This window comes from Dromaius novaehollandiae, chromosome 1 (assembly GCF_036370855.1).
Source record: "Dromaius novaehollandiae isolate bDroNov1 chromosome 1, bDroNov1.hap1, whole genome shotgun sequence".
NCBI lineage: Eukaryota > Metazoa > Chordata > Aves > Casuariiformes > Dromaiidae > Dromaius > Dromaius novaehollandiae.
The window spans coordinates 198,555,893-198,572,411 of record NC_088098.1 but is presented as its reverse complement, the minus strand read 5'-3'; positions in this window follow the sequence as shown (position 1 = coordinate 198,572,411).

Here is a 16,519-nt window from a genome sequence, read left to right as displayed (position 1 = left end):
CAATGTATTAATATAATTATGAAAGTGTCTGTGATTTAAAATGTCTTGTAGTATTTATTCAATAAAATCCTGTAGATAGTTTGTAGATGCTGTATTGGTATTCAGCTTGTGTAATTAAACTGTGTGCATTATAATTCACTGATTACGATGAAGTATTAGAATAGCAATATCAATAATGTTAGATTGTTCATAATCTTTGAAAATTAAGTAAAAGAAAAACTGTTATCAAGACAATTTCAGCAGCATAGTAATGGTTCTTTTAAAATAATACTTCTAAATAGCAGCCGAAAGGTTGGTTTCTAACAATTGGAAAAACTGGAGAATTGGAAGTTGTAATTGCACAATATGGTGATCTGGCAGTCTTTCTGGAAACAAATCAAGATAGAAATAATTATACAAGACTTTCAGAGCTACAGTTTCAAAAACTGAGCTCACTTCTGAGTCTGGCAGACATTTCTTTGCCAGACTAAGGAAATATCAAGTTTTTTGTGTGCTTAGTTTTAAATGAGTAGAGTGTTGAATTTGTTATGTTCATACGTTTGCAAGCACAAATATTAAACCTCCCAAAAGCAAGCAGGAAAGATTACCCAGCATTCCAGATCCACCATCAATGAATACAGAAGTTCAAATACTATTTGAGTTTTTGAAATACAATTCAGATTTTTTTTTCTAAACTTGAGTACACAGCCACAATCTATAAGGAATAAATATGTATAAATGGATACCTGGAAAGTCTTGCTCACAGTATCATCCACCCTCTTCAAGGCAGAATGAGATAGTATGGCTTATTAGATATGCAATTCTCATTATCGCAAGAAATTAACTCAACATTCTCCCTGCTCTTCTCCTTTCCACTGCTCTTTGGCAAAAAGCTAAGGGCATTTAGAAAAAGAAGAATTTGCCTTTGCTTGCTTGGGTTGTGTAACCCTCATAGCACTGAACATGCTGTTCTAACGTTTGCATTGGCAGTGGATGGAGAGAGCTCTTCTGACTAACTAATAGTCTGGATATGATCTATTTTGATCCTTAGCATTCAGTGTCACAGAAAAGACAACTAACCTTGCTTGAACCCACCCATCCTTGCCCACCTTTTCTTTGAGAGACACATGGGCTTGCTATATGCAGTTCGTCTTAAACTTCTGGCCAGTCCACTTGCACAGAGGTGTATCATTCTGAGGGGATGCTGTTCACACACCTTCAAGGGTCTTCCCAAATCTGCAATCTTACATGTTCCCACCAGTGTCCTCATCCTACCCCAAGGAGACAGCATTCTTTGGGGCTTCTGTCGCCAGGCTGTCCCATAGCAGCTCTGGCACCCCCAAGGTTGTGGAGGACAGAGGGGCCTTTTGCTTGCACCCAAATAAGGTACCACTTACTGAGTTTACTCAGGATTATATATTGCACTGAAGGGCTCAGCATACTGGCGCTGATGACAACAGCCCTACAGTCATCCTTGAGGACTACTAAATTCATCCCAAGTCTTTGGCTTTATTAAATCTGCAAACATAGCAGCCATCATCTGGCCAAATCTGGAGAAAGTGCCTTTACGATTTACTGTGTCCTTTCCCTAACCCTGTTACACTTTCACTTCCTTTCACTGCACCCTTTCTTGCACAGAGACTTGCTTCCTAATCTGTCAAATTCAGTGCCATGAGGTTTCTCCAGACCCATCAGCTTACCCCCTGCAGGTCTTTGCTCTATTGTCAGAGGGGTCAGGGGTTCAGTGGCTGGTTAAACTTTTCCCCTGATTTTATCCTGATTTTCACTGAGAGATGAGGCATCTGGGGTATCTCAGTCATCCTCTCCAGGTCCAAAAACCAGAAATTTTCTTCCCCAACAGGAGATAGAACTTCAGCTGAATTCACATAACCATATTGCTTAATATTTCCAATGGTTTTCAGATAGCTCATATCTTGGAGTTTAAAGCTTCTCTCATACCTGCAGACATTTTTTTGTATGAAGCAAACAGAGTTCAAACTGAGTTCCCTGTCTGCAGCATTCACTACATCATCATCAGGCTCCTCATTGTCTGGTTTGCAAGTTGGATGAGGCTGATTTTCTTTTCTTTTTTCATATCCCAGCTTCGTACTTGTGCCCCAAAATTCTCCAGGGGCAGAAAGTGTCTACAAGACTTTAATGAGGAGAATAATCTTGGATGGAGCAGACTTTTCCCAAATTAATGTTTAATATTTACAGTTTAGAATAAGCTATAGAAGCTCTGAAAAAATACGTCTGTAAAACCTAAAAAAATTGCAATTTCATTCCCTTTGCATTGCAGTTAGAATATAGAAGAGGATTCTTCAGAAGAAAAGGCCTTTTTAAACTATGTTAAACTGTATTTCTGTAGTAACTACATTACTCTCAAAAATTGCTTTTACAGAAAGCCTGACAAGATATTCTAACTCCAAATATATATGAGCAAAATGTTTACTCATAAACTGCAGTCCTAACCTTGAGAACTTGCTCATGATTTTTTGCCCCTATTGCTTTTATACTATCTTATTAAAAAAAGATCAGTATTCTGTTAGTCTTCTACACAGATAAAGCATCTATTATTATAGCACATGTGCCAAGTGGTTTTTTTTTCCCCCTCAGCTACCTAAATACATATGGTCAGAATAATTTTTTTGGAAAATATCTTATTTTATTGTCCGAGTGAATTTTCATGGCTTAGATTGAGTTTTGAACTGTGGAAAATAAGAATATATAGTGAAACACAGTTACACCCTTTAGTAAAAAATAAAGCTACAAAGGGGCTGTCTGTTGAATGTGTAAAGCAGAGCTGGGATGGAATCAACATAAAAGAGTATTCATAATCTCCATTCAGTGATACTGTCTTTGCCACTTGGAGTGCCATGGAAAATATGGTGATTCAGCTACTGGGCCCAGTGCTTCAAGCTGTTTTGCAAGAGAATAACTTTACTCATGTGAGTCTTCTCAGTGAAGCTGATCATGTAACTCACCTGCATAAAATTGTTCCTATGCAGAAATACTTTGGTGATTAAGCCCACAGTTTGCAATGAGTGCTTCATAGAAAACTCCCCAGCTGAAAAATGGATTTTAAATATTTTGCTGCTTATTGAGGGCACCCAAATTCTTCTAAAAGCTTTTTGGCTTAAGTTTGGAATTAGCAATAGGAAAAAAAAAGGAGGTGGTACATACATTATACATAGATTTTTCAGGAATAGTTATTCCATTGATATATAGAGAATTTACTCACTGAACCCTCTCACATAGTGAGAGAAAATTGTTTCCCTGCTGGTTTTTGTATTTATTATGAGTGTCACCTTCAAATGCTAAGTTATTTTTTAATACTTCTCTAATGTTGCTTCTTTCTGAGGATGGAGGAAGGGCAGGAGGGAGGAGATTACTTTTGATATTTATATTATTAGTATTACTGCATATGCAATTGTGTCAAGCTGTAAATTCCTTGCTAAATTTTTTAAATCCCTCTGATGTCTGACAAGGAGTTGGAAATATATAAATGTTACATTTTATGGTTTTTTTCCGTGTTACCATAGTCTGCAGTTCTATTATAAACTGTCATCTGTAATATAATCAAAGGAAAATTGGTAGGAAACCTTATTGTAGTCCAAGGAACATTCCTTTTTACATGAACTTACCGAGTTTAATAGGATTTAGACTGTCTGGCTCAATCTGAAGCTTTTAGAAAAGCTAGGAAAGACTGAGTCAGAAAAGAACTGGGTTGTTTATGGGTTGTCCCCAAACCTTACTTTGATTTACGGTAATGTATAAGGTCATAAAAAACACTTCCCTATTGAATTAGTCTTTCACTTGTTTTTTTTAAAAAAAGTCTCACCTGTAATCCAGTATTTCTACCTTTCTAATTGCTAAATGACATCATTGCATTGCTGCCTCCCCAGGCTGGACAGCACGGATAGCTGGATCAGGGCTTCAGCCAACCTCATCGCTGTGCCCCAGCTCCTCTCCGTTTGTCTTGAGTCTGCGTGCCGGAGCCCCTCCTCGGTGACTGGGGGAGGCACCGGTGGCTGGGACCTGCTCTTCTCAAGAAGGGTGAGAGATGCTTTTCTGGAGAGTCCAAACCACCATCAGATCACAGATCCCATAGCTGAAGAAGAGCCCTCACTGCCCTCCCCTTTCAGCTGTCCATGCAGGACTCAGGGAACCAGATGGAAAAAGAAAGCCTGATTCTGGTGGTGGGGCATGAACTCAAGAAAAGGCAGAGCTAGGGGGCCCAGGACCTGCTGCCTTCAATGTACCTGTTTTTACTTGAAACCATTACTGATAAAAACGAAGACAAACTTGAGAGGAGAGGGGCAAAGTTGTGGTTCTGCCTCATCTATACAAATACCCTAACCACGCTTCTTGCTTGCAGGTAGGCCTCATTGAAAGATTGAGGAGATACACTAGGGAACTCCAGATAGATGTGGCAAAAGTGGGTTCAGGCCTGGGGCAACGCTGTAAATAGCAGGCTGTCATGTCAGTGGTGGGTGGTGGGGTTGCCACCATCATATTCCACGTCTGATGGGGCTTATTAGATTGCTGAAGAGTAAGAAAGAATTCCTGTCATCTCCTGAGGCTTTCAGAGGAAGAGAGAGAAACTTAACTTCATGCATGGGATTGCTTTCTGAAGCATCTGATTTTCTTGTACCATAAGGGGAAGGAAGCACCAAAGTCAGGCTGGCTGAAACCTCTGCAGGCTTTCAAAGGCACTGAAAGTGTCTTTCCATTTACAGGGAACTTGGTCAGTTATTTTAGGCTGATGGGATTGTTCCCTTATTCCCTCCCCCACTCAGTGTCAGGTACCTACACTTCTGTGAGGCATTGCCTAAGCGCCTAAGTAGAGAATTAAACCCGGCAGGCTGTGTTTCATCCAAAGTGTAAAACAATAGATAACAGGCAGATATCATCCCCCAGAGGAGAATCAGGAGGCACAGAGATAATACTGGTCTGCCAGTTTGATATGCCAGTGTCTGAGTTCTTTCATGTCTGGATCACTCCCTAAAACCTAGACCAGTTCAGCAATAGCTAGAGAACATTATTATCAAATGCCTCTTTTCAGGGGATCAGCAAAGTCCCGACCCTAAACTGCTTCTTCATAAACTTAACTCTGCACTTACAATTGCAACAGCAATGTGTGGGACTGGGGGCCTTTACAATATTACTCCTGTTTCTAATGAACAAATCTCCAAATCAAAAATCCACCTTCAGAAATGCCACATTAACATAAAATTAGTGAACATAGATGTGTAAGACAAGCAGAGTACACACTTTGTAAACTTGAATTACAGTAAAAATATAACCATCACCACTCATTGGGGCTAAAAGCTAATCCTTTTTTTCTTAATGTATTAGCATAGTTTTAGCCAGCTCCCCATCAAATTCATACATATCTGTTACCTAATTTTTTCTGTCTCTAATGTCAATATTTTCTTTTCTTGTAATTTAAATTATTAAATATCCTGTTTTCATTTTAATAAATGCCTTTTGCTTTTCTGTTGTTATTACTGGACTTCAAGGCTTACTCTCATTAACTTATTTAGTTGTTTATTGTTTAAATTCTCCTAAACTTCTAGAATTCATGACAGTTTTCTAAATTGTATAATGTATCTAAATTCATTTCCCTCCCATTATTCCTGAGGTTAGCTACATCATAGCTAAGGACAAAAACTACGTTCCTATTTAAGCCTAGTTTTCTGGCCATCCTGTAACATTCAACCAAATCCCCTGAAATATGATTTGCCACAGAGAAACTGTTCGAGCAGGTCTGGGTTTCTACTCTAATTCCTTCTGCTTTTTGCTTTGCTGTCTGGAAAACTGGTGAAAACTGCCAGCTGGGGATTGTTTGCCAGAAGGGAACTCCTTGAATGATGGCTTAGGGTTACTGCAGCCCGTTCATCTGCGCCCCTTGAGGGTGGGTCAAGAATTTGAGAGGAAACAAGCTGGAGCTGCGTGAGAGGAGCAGGTAGAGCTGCACCACAGGTATTTGGGTGTGGGGTGGGGAGCAGGCTCTTTGCAAAACTGAGCACTTGGTTTTGGTCACAAGTCAAGACCTATGCCTGCTGCCTGAATGGGGGCCATAAGGGCTGGACTTCCTCAGCAGTCTCCACAGATCAGCTGGCCTCCAGGAACAGAGAAATAGGATCCACTCGTATCCTCATTCTCTCGGTGCTGGAAAAAGTCATTTGGGGCAGGAGTCATTTTGCCCATCTGTAGCTGTCTAGATGGTGGAGGACTACACCTCAGCTGGTCAGAGGAGGGAACTGGAGGACTTGGTGCCTAAACAGGGGTGCCTGGTGGTAACTGAGATGCTCTAGGACAAACTCTCTGGCCTCTAGCAGCTGAGCCAAAGGGCTCGCATTTCTGATAGGCCCTGTGTCATATCCGCCAGCCTCAGATAGATGTCTGCGATACCTCTGAGCATTTAAAATGGCTGTAGGCACATGAATTTAGGCACCTGAATCCCTCGCAGACTCTTTTATGGCACAGTTTGTTTCAAGACAAAGCCTAAAGTAAGTCAGGAAAACTACACCTGGGAAATGCTATTTTCTCTCCACTTTCTCTCAAGGGACTTTCAACATAGCTCAGATGTGGCTATCAACAGCGTACACCTAAGCATAGGCTCCTAAGGCCATTTTCAGTGCTCCCAGGTACACTTCCTTACCCCTAACTGATGTTAGGCTGTTTGATGCCTCCTCAGAGCTAGCGCATATGGATCAGGAGCCACGGAAAACTCTCCTTCCGGAGTGGCAGCCATACAGGATGCCTGAGGGCACCTGGGCTGACAACAGATGCTGACCATAAGGCAACTGAATCCCGGATGGAGAAGCTGGTCAGGTCTCTAGGCTCCACCAACTGCACTAACTGAATCTGCTCTGCCTTCAATGGGGGCTCAGACATAGCTCACATGTCGACGCCAAAATGTCAGTGTTTCAAACCAGAGCTGAATCCCACCTCTAAGCTTAGATGAGATGCATTGCCACACTGTCACCTTTTCAGAGTTCATGGGTAGCTGCTGGCAATCAGCTTGTTTCTCCTGTATTGCTGTCTGGAGGGTCTTCCCTGCAAAAGCCAGGCTCACATATGGGTCTGAACAGTAGCATCAGCAAGCAGGCGATGATTTTACTGCCCACAGTCCAGTTTGCAGCACGGGAAGGAAGAAGATTTACTGAGCTGTTACCCATAGCAAACCACAGATTTGTAGCACTATGTTCCAGAAGAAAGTGCTAAGGATAAGATGGCATAACTGAGGGATGACCATGAGTGAGAAAATTATGTAGACAACCCACCTTCTCACAGCATTTGGGCTCCAGAAGTGCTATGATGACAGAGAAAATTGCATGAGTTCCTACCCAAGCGTTTTAGACTTTAAAAGCTTGGTATCTTGTTAAGGTATCATGTTCTTATAAGAGGTATGAAACAGTATTTGCAATACTTTGAAATGTACTTCCAGCACTGCTTTGGTTTGCTTGGGAAACTACTGTATGCATTGCATATATAATAAAGGTATGACAACAAAAATTTGGCACTGCCAGCTAGAGTAACAACAATCTAGACTGCATTTCATGACTTGTTATTCATAGGTAGCCTTTTCAGAGTCACATGCTTTAAAAAAATTGCTAGAGCAGAATCCCAAGAAGTGTGTTAAAGTTCTGTAATCATTTGAAGTGGATCTGCAATTTTTTTCTTGTAAATTTTTTTCAACAGTGTCAGGGAGAACAGTGACCCATTTCAATTTCACATTCCTTTTCCATCACCTCTACCATATCAATAAGAGAATGTGGTACAGCGCTGCCAGCAACATCTGCAGAAAAAAAAAGCGAACAACTCACACTTCATGAAACATTATAGTGGAAAAGAAAATGTGTTCCAAACTACCTTGAGGTTCTGGAGTTAATTCTTCATGCAGCAAGAGAGACATGGGTGCTGCAGACTTCTATGTTGTTTCCATTGTGGAAAGACCCGGATTGTGTAGTCTCGTAGAACGGAAAGCCATCATGACACACCAGTATGTATGTTTTTCATTGTGCATTTACTAAGTATTCCCCACCTACGTAAAAACAAGCAAAGAAAAAAGAAAAAACACAAGGCACTAATTTTATGCAGAGCCATTAAGGTAATGTCTCATCAAAAACATACTACTCTTCTAAGTTTTCCATCCTGCAACTAGTTTAGCATAGACAAGATTTACCATTTCTAGGTATCAAGCCATAGGATCAACACCTGGGCTAGGGAAGATTATTACTATTGTGGCGCTACAACTGATATAAGTTACCATTTGTGGTGGTATTATACATGACAGGAGCAAGATCTGAATCATAAAAACTGAGACAGGTATATGGAAGACAACAAAACAAAAGCACTGAGAGAAGCCAGTCACACCTCAGACCAATGGGAAAGGAGAAGTGAAGGACAGGAGCTGAGCACTTCAGTTTTGGCTAAGTCTATTAAACTATATCATTTTTCCCACAGTGCCATAGGAGAGTGCTTAAACATATAGAACATCCTCCATTGCTTTACAGCAGCAAGATTTCTTGAAAAATGCACATCCTTCAGGCACATAACTGGAGTGAACGAATTTACAGAGCCCTGCGTGCAGAAATGGGACAGTGTGTGCCAAGGGCAGTGAGGTGTCCACCCGGCCGGGGCACGAACCTACCACCGTGCAGCAGGGATGGGGTGGCTGCTCCTGGGGATGCCAGTTCCCGTGGAGCAGATGTGAGCAGATGCACAGAAACGGCTCTGAGGGCCAGGTCGGGTGCTTATTGCAGGGAGAGGTGAGAGTTTATGTTTGACCTCTGATAACAGAGGTTCTCCTATCAGGGCTGTTGCTGGCAAAGCAACATTTTAGCTGACCTTTGTTCTTAATAGTTATCACAAAACTTCCTTCTCTTTTCCGGATATACCTGTTACTGTGACATTGTTACTCTATGCATTTTTTATATTCCACTTCAGTTTAGTTCAGGCACAATCTTCCATGCTTATAAGCAGAACATTACCTGCCAACAAGCCACATCTCTGTTTTCTATAATCTCTGTTTTACAGTAATCCTTCTTCCCTTCTCCTGCCTTTGGTGCAGGCACACTCTAGGTAACGGAGCATTACCAGCACTCCAGAATGTGGCATTCCAAATCTTTTCAGATATTTATCAGTTAATGTTATAACTGCAGTGTACATTTTAGAAAGGCTCCTCTCTTTAAAAATATTTAATGCAGTGAATAATCTCCTCTTAAGAGACTGGAGCGTTATGGCGTTTATTTGACAACTGAGGAGCTGTAGCAACATACAGAGCATGTGTTAAGGCTTTCTGTTCAACCTGGATGCCAAGTGGCAGCTAAAAATTTAATGCGAGTTCAGTGCATATTCTGGGGATTGATTGGAAAAATATGGTTTGGAAATGTTCACAGATAAGAAGAATAATAGGAAGTTCTAAAAAACAAGAAGCAGATGGAGTCCAGAGAAGTGTGGATTTTTCTGATGCCCTCATAAAAGATGGACAATTCCCTTGACCACATGATAACCATTGGCTATGAAAACTCAGGATTTTTGTAATTGAATTACTGGCATGCAAAGACCTGGGAATTTAAGACAAGCTCCCAAACTTTAGATACCTAAAAGCAGGCAAATTCTCTCCCTTCCTGCAAACACTCATTCCTGTGAGAAACACCATGCCTGTAATTCCAGTGGGTTCCATAAAACTTCTATTCTCTCAAGCATAGTAGGAATGAACCTTTTTGCTTATTATGGGAGCCCTGCTCAGATGTGATTATAATAAATTCATACAAATATACAGGTCAGTAATATGAAGTAACTATCAAAAGGTAACTACATACTTTTGAATAAAAACCTGAACAAATGGGATTCAATGTGAAAACTCCTCTGGATTTTAGTAGAACTGAAATTTCATCCTTTGCTATTACTATAGTAAGTTTCCTTTAAATATAAGTGTTAAAAAAAAACAACAATTTTTTTTCCAGGTTTGTTTTTTGAGACAAATGAGTATAAACAGTTAAAATCAAGTACTTAAATTGTCTAGACCTGGTTATCCCCATTGAAATGAATGGAACTCCTTGTAGAAGTTGAAGCACTACCTTGTGCAAGTAAGTTTGGCAGATCTCAGAAAATAAATTATTTCTGGACTACTAACATACATATTAAGGTTAAGCTCAAAAAGTCATTTCTGCCAAGTTATAAACTCTCAGACATAGTTGTTTATGGTTGAAAAGCTGACATATTCTTTAGAGTCACATCTCAAATGCAATGCTGTAATTTCTATAGATTTGAGGAATAAACTTTAATGATGAAACACAGTAATTAATCATACCTATTCTGTAGATATAAATATGGTTGTCAGTCATGTCAATGACTAAGGGGATTTTCACTGCTTCAGCTGTAGAACAATAGAATCCTGAAAATGATTGTGCTTATTGTCTGTGAAACAATGAAAAGCTGTGGTAGGTACATTTTACAGCCATGTCATAAAATATATCTGAGTAAGAACACATGCTTTTTTGATCATTAGGGTTTTTCCAATTGGATGAGCCAAACGGCACAATACTGTAGAATTTACTTTGATTTCTATAATGAATCACTAAAGCAATCCCACAAAGCTATCCAATGTAATAAAAGATTAACTATTTCCTAGTACAGAGAGTCATGTTTATGGAGATGTGCCAGTAAATTCTCAAACTAATTTAGCCTAGCAGAAATATACTCCTGACTATATAGTGGATATTTACTCTAATTCAAGCTGATCCATGCTTTGTGACACAAAGGCTTGGGTGGTTGCAATTTCAATGTAGGTAATTAATGTAAACTGTCCAAGTGAAAGCTGTTTCCCCCAATAAGGCTATGCACTAGAATGTGTTAGCTTAAACTTCAGTGACAGAGGTTTAACTTGACACATTTTACTCACCACTTGCTGCACACCAGTTACAGCAGACCAGCCAACATACAATAGTAGCCCATTAAATGGTGGTCACCTGCACACATACGCGTTTGTCCCTGTTAGACTGTTCCTAAATCAGATTAAGGAACCAAACAAATTTGGTTAACCAAAATGTACTATCGATAAAATGCAATAAGAAAATACCTTTGCAATTGTTTATAGTCAAACAACGTCTGGCAGTTTTAGATGTGAGTTCCATTCCCATCAGCGACATTATTTTTCAAGAACATGAGGTATTATAGCTCCATTTTTCATCTGAAGTATTAATATTGACTTAGTAAAGTACATGAGGAGAGTAGCTGATTTATTGTTCAGCCAGGTTTCTCTATTTATACATACCTCCAGGTTCTATTTTTGGACTGTCCTTTCATCCTCAGTAAAAACTTACATCTTTCTTCTAAAATTTGAGTACCAAATGTGGAATGTGTCCTTTAGTTTGTATTAGGTCTACATATTTCTAAATCTGCCATGAAATGAGTATGATAGTTTTAATTGAGGGTTTGCTGTACTTTTTTCTTAAAGCCCAAGGTCTGAATAAATGGGAAATTGTGATTGCTCTAAAGACACCAAACAGATTTTAGCCTGACTGATACAAGTATTCTACGGAAGCCAGGTTTGATGCTGGGATTTTTTTGTGTGTCCTGCTTAATTTAAAATAAAGGCACAAGATTTGAGGTCAGCATTTCAGTATTCCAGTGGGAGCGTGGATTCACAGGAAACTAGGACAATTCTGTCAGGGTAAAAGTCTGTCTCGAAAATAGCAGGGTAACCATGTCCTTATATTGAACTTATATTTATTTTTATCCTTAAAAACCAAAATGTAATGGCTTGAATACTGTGGGAAAAAAAAGAATTATTTTGCCATTTTGCTTGCAAGATCAGAATTTCTGTGTGACCTTGGAGAAACTGTTAACTGTTTGTGCTGCTGTTCGTAGAGTCGGTTCTGACCCCACGGGCCTACACCAAGTTTGGAGACGTAAGATCCCTGCCAGCAAAGCAGTGCAACTTTGGGCAGGAGGATGGGTTATAGCAGGTCTTTTTTCCTTAGATTGCAAGGGGAAAACTCCGCAAGTGCTAAATGCAAAAGCAAATCATAGAAAGGAAAAAGGAGCTTCCATAGGAAATGTTCACAAATTTATGTGAGGAGGAAATGGTGTCTCCTTCAAATGGAAAAGTTTTGAAAATTTCTTGAGAAGATGCTGAATATTAGAATTCTGGTCAGAATTCAGCTTAAGTCAAAAACAGATCTCAAGATAGCCATAGTCATTGCAAATAGAACTTATCACTAACATAAAATCTATGTCTTAATAAAGTAAAAATAATGGAATATACATGAAAATGTTTTAACACTCCTTCTCATGGGCTCAGTTTTAATGAAATATGACCCAGCAGTAGCAAGTGAAGCCAGTGCTGAGCTGCACTGAAGAATGCTTTCATGCAATTATCTGTACTGGAGATAACGCTTGCAAAAAAGAACACAAAACAGAAGAAATCCATTATGCTTACTTTACTGGGAAAGCAATTAGATTGACTGGACAATTTTAGAAACCTAACCCTGATTGCTACTGTATGTATTGTTGCGGCTCACAAATTATTTTCATATGTTAATAATTCATTTTTTTCTACAATAGTATTACTTATTGTCTGGGAAGCATATAATTGATTCATTAAATTGTATATTTCCCTACAGTTTGACCTCTATTGACGTCTCTGAATTTGTGGCAAGCTATTTTAAAAGAGCAGAAACATATCACAGCCAGCAGTCTTACACCAGTATAAATATTTTCTACTGTGCTAATGCTCAGAGTTCACTTTCTGGCAGCTTACCAAGAATTTTGCATAGGAATGCACTGAGCTGGAGACCCCTATCTAATAAATTTTATCTGACACACTCAAACATCCACTTTTATTACCATGTCTGATTTTCCCATGCTCATACAATTTAAAGCTACAGCTTCTCCCTTTCTCTTCTTTGAAGAAAGAGTAATATTTTCAAACAGAATGTCATAGGGCACATTACCATGAGCACTTTCATCTGTGAAAGCGTAATACAAAAGAATGTATACTATATATTCAAAAAAGCACATACTTCCACCAATCCCACCACCCTTCCACGAATGCTGCCCCCCAAACAACGTGAAGAGGGAAAGCATATTTCTGTGAAATTAGTACTGTTCATTGACTTCAAGTTTTCTGCACTGCAGAATAACTGAATACTAGTCCTGACATTCTTGAATTAATACTTGAAGTGCAATTAATTCCTAGATATTTCAGAGGCCTTTTCCCCTTCAGTGCACTTTTCCCAGAATCTAATTGCTGATGATACGTGTCTAAAGTACGCTGCATGAGATACCTATGACACTGATGTGATGAATTGTCAACACCACAAACCATAGGCTCTTGACCCTAATGATCCATGCCTCACTTCAACTGATTCAGAAATCTTTCTGTATTCTACTACAGAAGTCAAGTCACACATACAGAGGGACACAGCTCTTCACCTGCAGTTCTTAGTGCCACCTAGTAACATGTATCTTAGAGGCTGAAAAGTATAAAAATAACGCTCTTAGTGCCTCAAAACATTTGAAAATTGAGTTGATATGAATCTTTTCCTGGAGATTCAGATGCAAATCAAGAACTGTCCCAAACAAGATTTTTAAAATATTGATCAAAATGTTCACTATTTCTATGCTTATCAGGAAACCCAGTGAAAAATTAAACACATGCTGGAAAGGAGAGTGTCACCTCTGTAAAAAGATTTCCATGAAGAAGATCACTTTTTTCCTCTTGGACCAAATAGTCTGTTGAAATCAAGGACACTCTATTGACTCCAATGAATCGTGCATTAACTCTTTGTGATGTAAATTTACAACAAAACAAAAAAGCACAGCCTCAGTTTTCGGGAGGTAAACCCAGCTGTGCACCTTGTACGGGCCTCCTGGCTGTGACAGTGTTTCTAATGACCTTCATTAGAGTATTGCTTTATAAGAAATTTTGGATCAGGCCCAACAGACAAATATCTCTCTATCAAATCTCAGTATGTCAAGAACATCTTTCTTTGCTGAGTTTTGAAAATTGATATAAAAATGAAAATTTGTTGGGGACAAGAGGAGAGAGAGAGTGCTTTGCAGTTTTTGAAAATGTAATTCCACTTAATGTAACTTTTAACTTTTTTTTTTTCACCAAGAAAAACAAATCTGACCATTTATCTTTGGACAAAAGGTGAATGATGCAGAAACTCAGAGAATTTGGTGATTTTTAAAAATTTTTACATAGTGAAAATTGTAGAAAAAGGAAAACAGTGAATAAAAAGAGATTTATTTTCTCAGTAAGTTCACTGAGAAATTTCTCCCAATTTTCAACTGACAATTTTCTGACTGAAATTCAATGACAAACAAAAAAATCCCCCAAATCATCTATATTATTCTATCAAAATATAATTAAAACAAGGTTTTAAGGAGTAAAAAACTCAGCAACTTTAGCTAGGTTCACATACAAGCACACAGAATTGTTTGATTTCAAATATTGCTCTCACATGCTCTGAACTTCAGTGCAAAGCAGATAGAAGTGGATTTTTTTTGAAATCTACTTATTTTTTAAAAATATGTTTATTTATCACTGGTTCAAAATAACAGTACACTACAATACATGTGAAGAATTTATGCAGATTGCAATATCCCTGCAAATCAAGCCTGAAACAAGCCTGTGAATATACCTGCAAACATACCTTTTATTCATTTCATTAAATCTCACTATAGTGTGTGTGGGGCTAGTACTTTCTCTGTGAAGCAGCTAATATGAACTGACTACAGAGTGAGCTAGTTTGCCCAGAAACACAGAGAAAAACCTCCAAAAAAACCTAAGAGAAAGAGTTACACAGAGTTTGAGCTGTGATCCTGGAAGCACACACATACACAGGTGTTCAACTATGAAGCCGCGAGCATTTCCACTGAAGTCAACTGGGCCACTCACACATATGCTGAAGTTAAGTATAGAGATGACAGAATTTGTCCTCCTGCGCAAATGCGCAGAATCATCAATGGGTTTGAAGTTGTCCATGTAAAAACGGAAGGTTTGCGACAGCAAATAAGTGTGTCTCTGGCTGATGCCCTCCCTTAGGTAGCAGCTTACATGCAGTGTGTCAGAAAAAGGTGATGCCTGTAACACCAGCCCCCACTCTACCTACACTGCCTCCTCCAGCGCAGCTGGCTACCATCTTGGGTAGCCTTATCTGCTGTGACTTGTCAAGCCAAAATATTTGTTTAAACAAGGATCAAATATTCATAGCTCATTTATGCATTCTTTTAGAAGGAGAAATGAGGCTTGTCATGGTAGATAAATGCCAATGAATGTGTGAGGAAAGGAAAGGAGAGGGGAAGAGACCATTTCTAACATGTAATATTTGTATTTTTGTGCTCCTACTGTCTCCCTTCCTCTGCTCATCTTGCTGATGCTGAGAGCTCGGGGGGTTCAGTGTGACCACTGTAGCTATGTGATCGAGAGCAATGCTGCTAATCCAGACTTGCCACTGGATGTCGTTGGTTTGTGTTTTGTTAATTTTTAGAAATGTTCCAGGCATGTTCTTTCCTTCCAGGAAACTCCTAAACTAACACAGAATAAGCTTGTCATTCAACACTTTCATATAAAAGCCAACATGGAGCACAAAATAAGGATTTCACTAAGTAGGGCCTTGTTGACAGACTGGTTATTTTCTATATGAGAAGAGTTACAAGACTGATATCCATTGGTTCTGGGTAAATAGGGAGACATTATAATTTTTCTCTCTCTTTTCTGCAACAGAACTCTAAATTTGTGACTTTTCTGAATGTAAAGAGGAAATGCAATGGTTGTTGCTTTCTCACCACCCCACCATCTTCTTCATTCATCTTTGATGTCCGTGGCCTTTACTTTAGACAGAAAACACAGTTCAGGATCAGTAGCAGACTTTCTAAAGCTTCTCTTGCAAATCTCCTCCCAAGAAAGAGAGCAATTAAGCAAGAGTTACTTTGCTCTGTTACTGTAATGAGAATGAAAAATAAATCCTTAGAAACATGTAATAAAGTGGGCATGCAAAAATCAATTTTGACCTAGCTGTAACACATGTTAATTTTTAAAAGCAAAATATTGTATTTTCTCCCTAGCAGGCCCTTTTAATCATATTTTAGACAAACATGTTCATGGGAAAAATGTTGCTGAACCTCTCTTGCATGTCTCTCTTTTCTTTTCAGAAGAGATGAAATCCAGTATGAAATTATAAAGGCCTGAAACAATGCATCTGGTGAAATAGGAATCCATGGCATGATCAATGTACATTTTGTCTCTCAAAATACGGGCATTATTAGAGCTCAGATAGCTGAAGCTGCCAAGACTGTGAATGTTCCCTCAGAGATCTTTAAAAAAACAAGAAATCTAATTTTACAAAAATTTAACAAAAAATCAGAATGGCAGTTTAATGTTCCAGATGTTAGAGACATTGAACCAAATAACAGATGCAAAACAGGCTTTTCTAACTATACTGTGTCATTTTGCAATACAAGCTTCAGTTACTTAAAACGTTGCCATTGATAATGACTTGTGCTGAGTATCTAC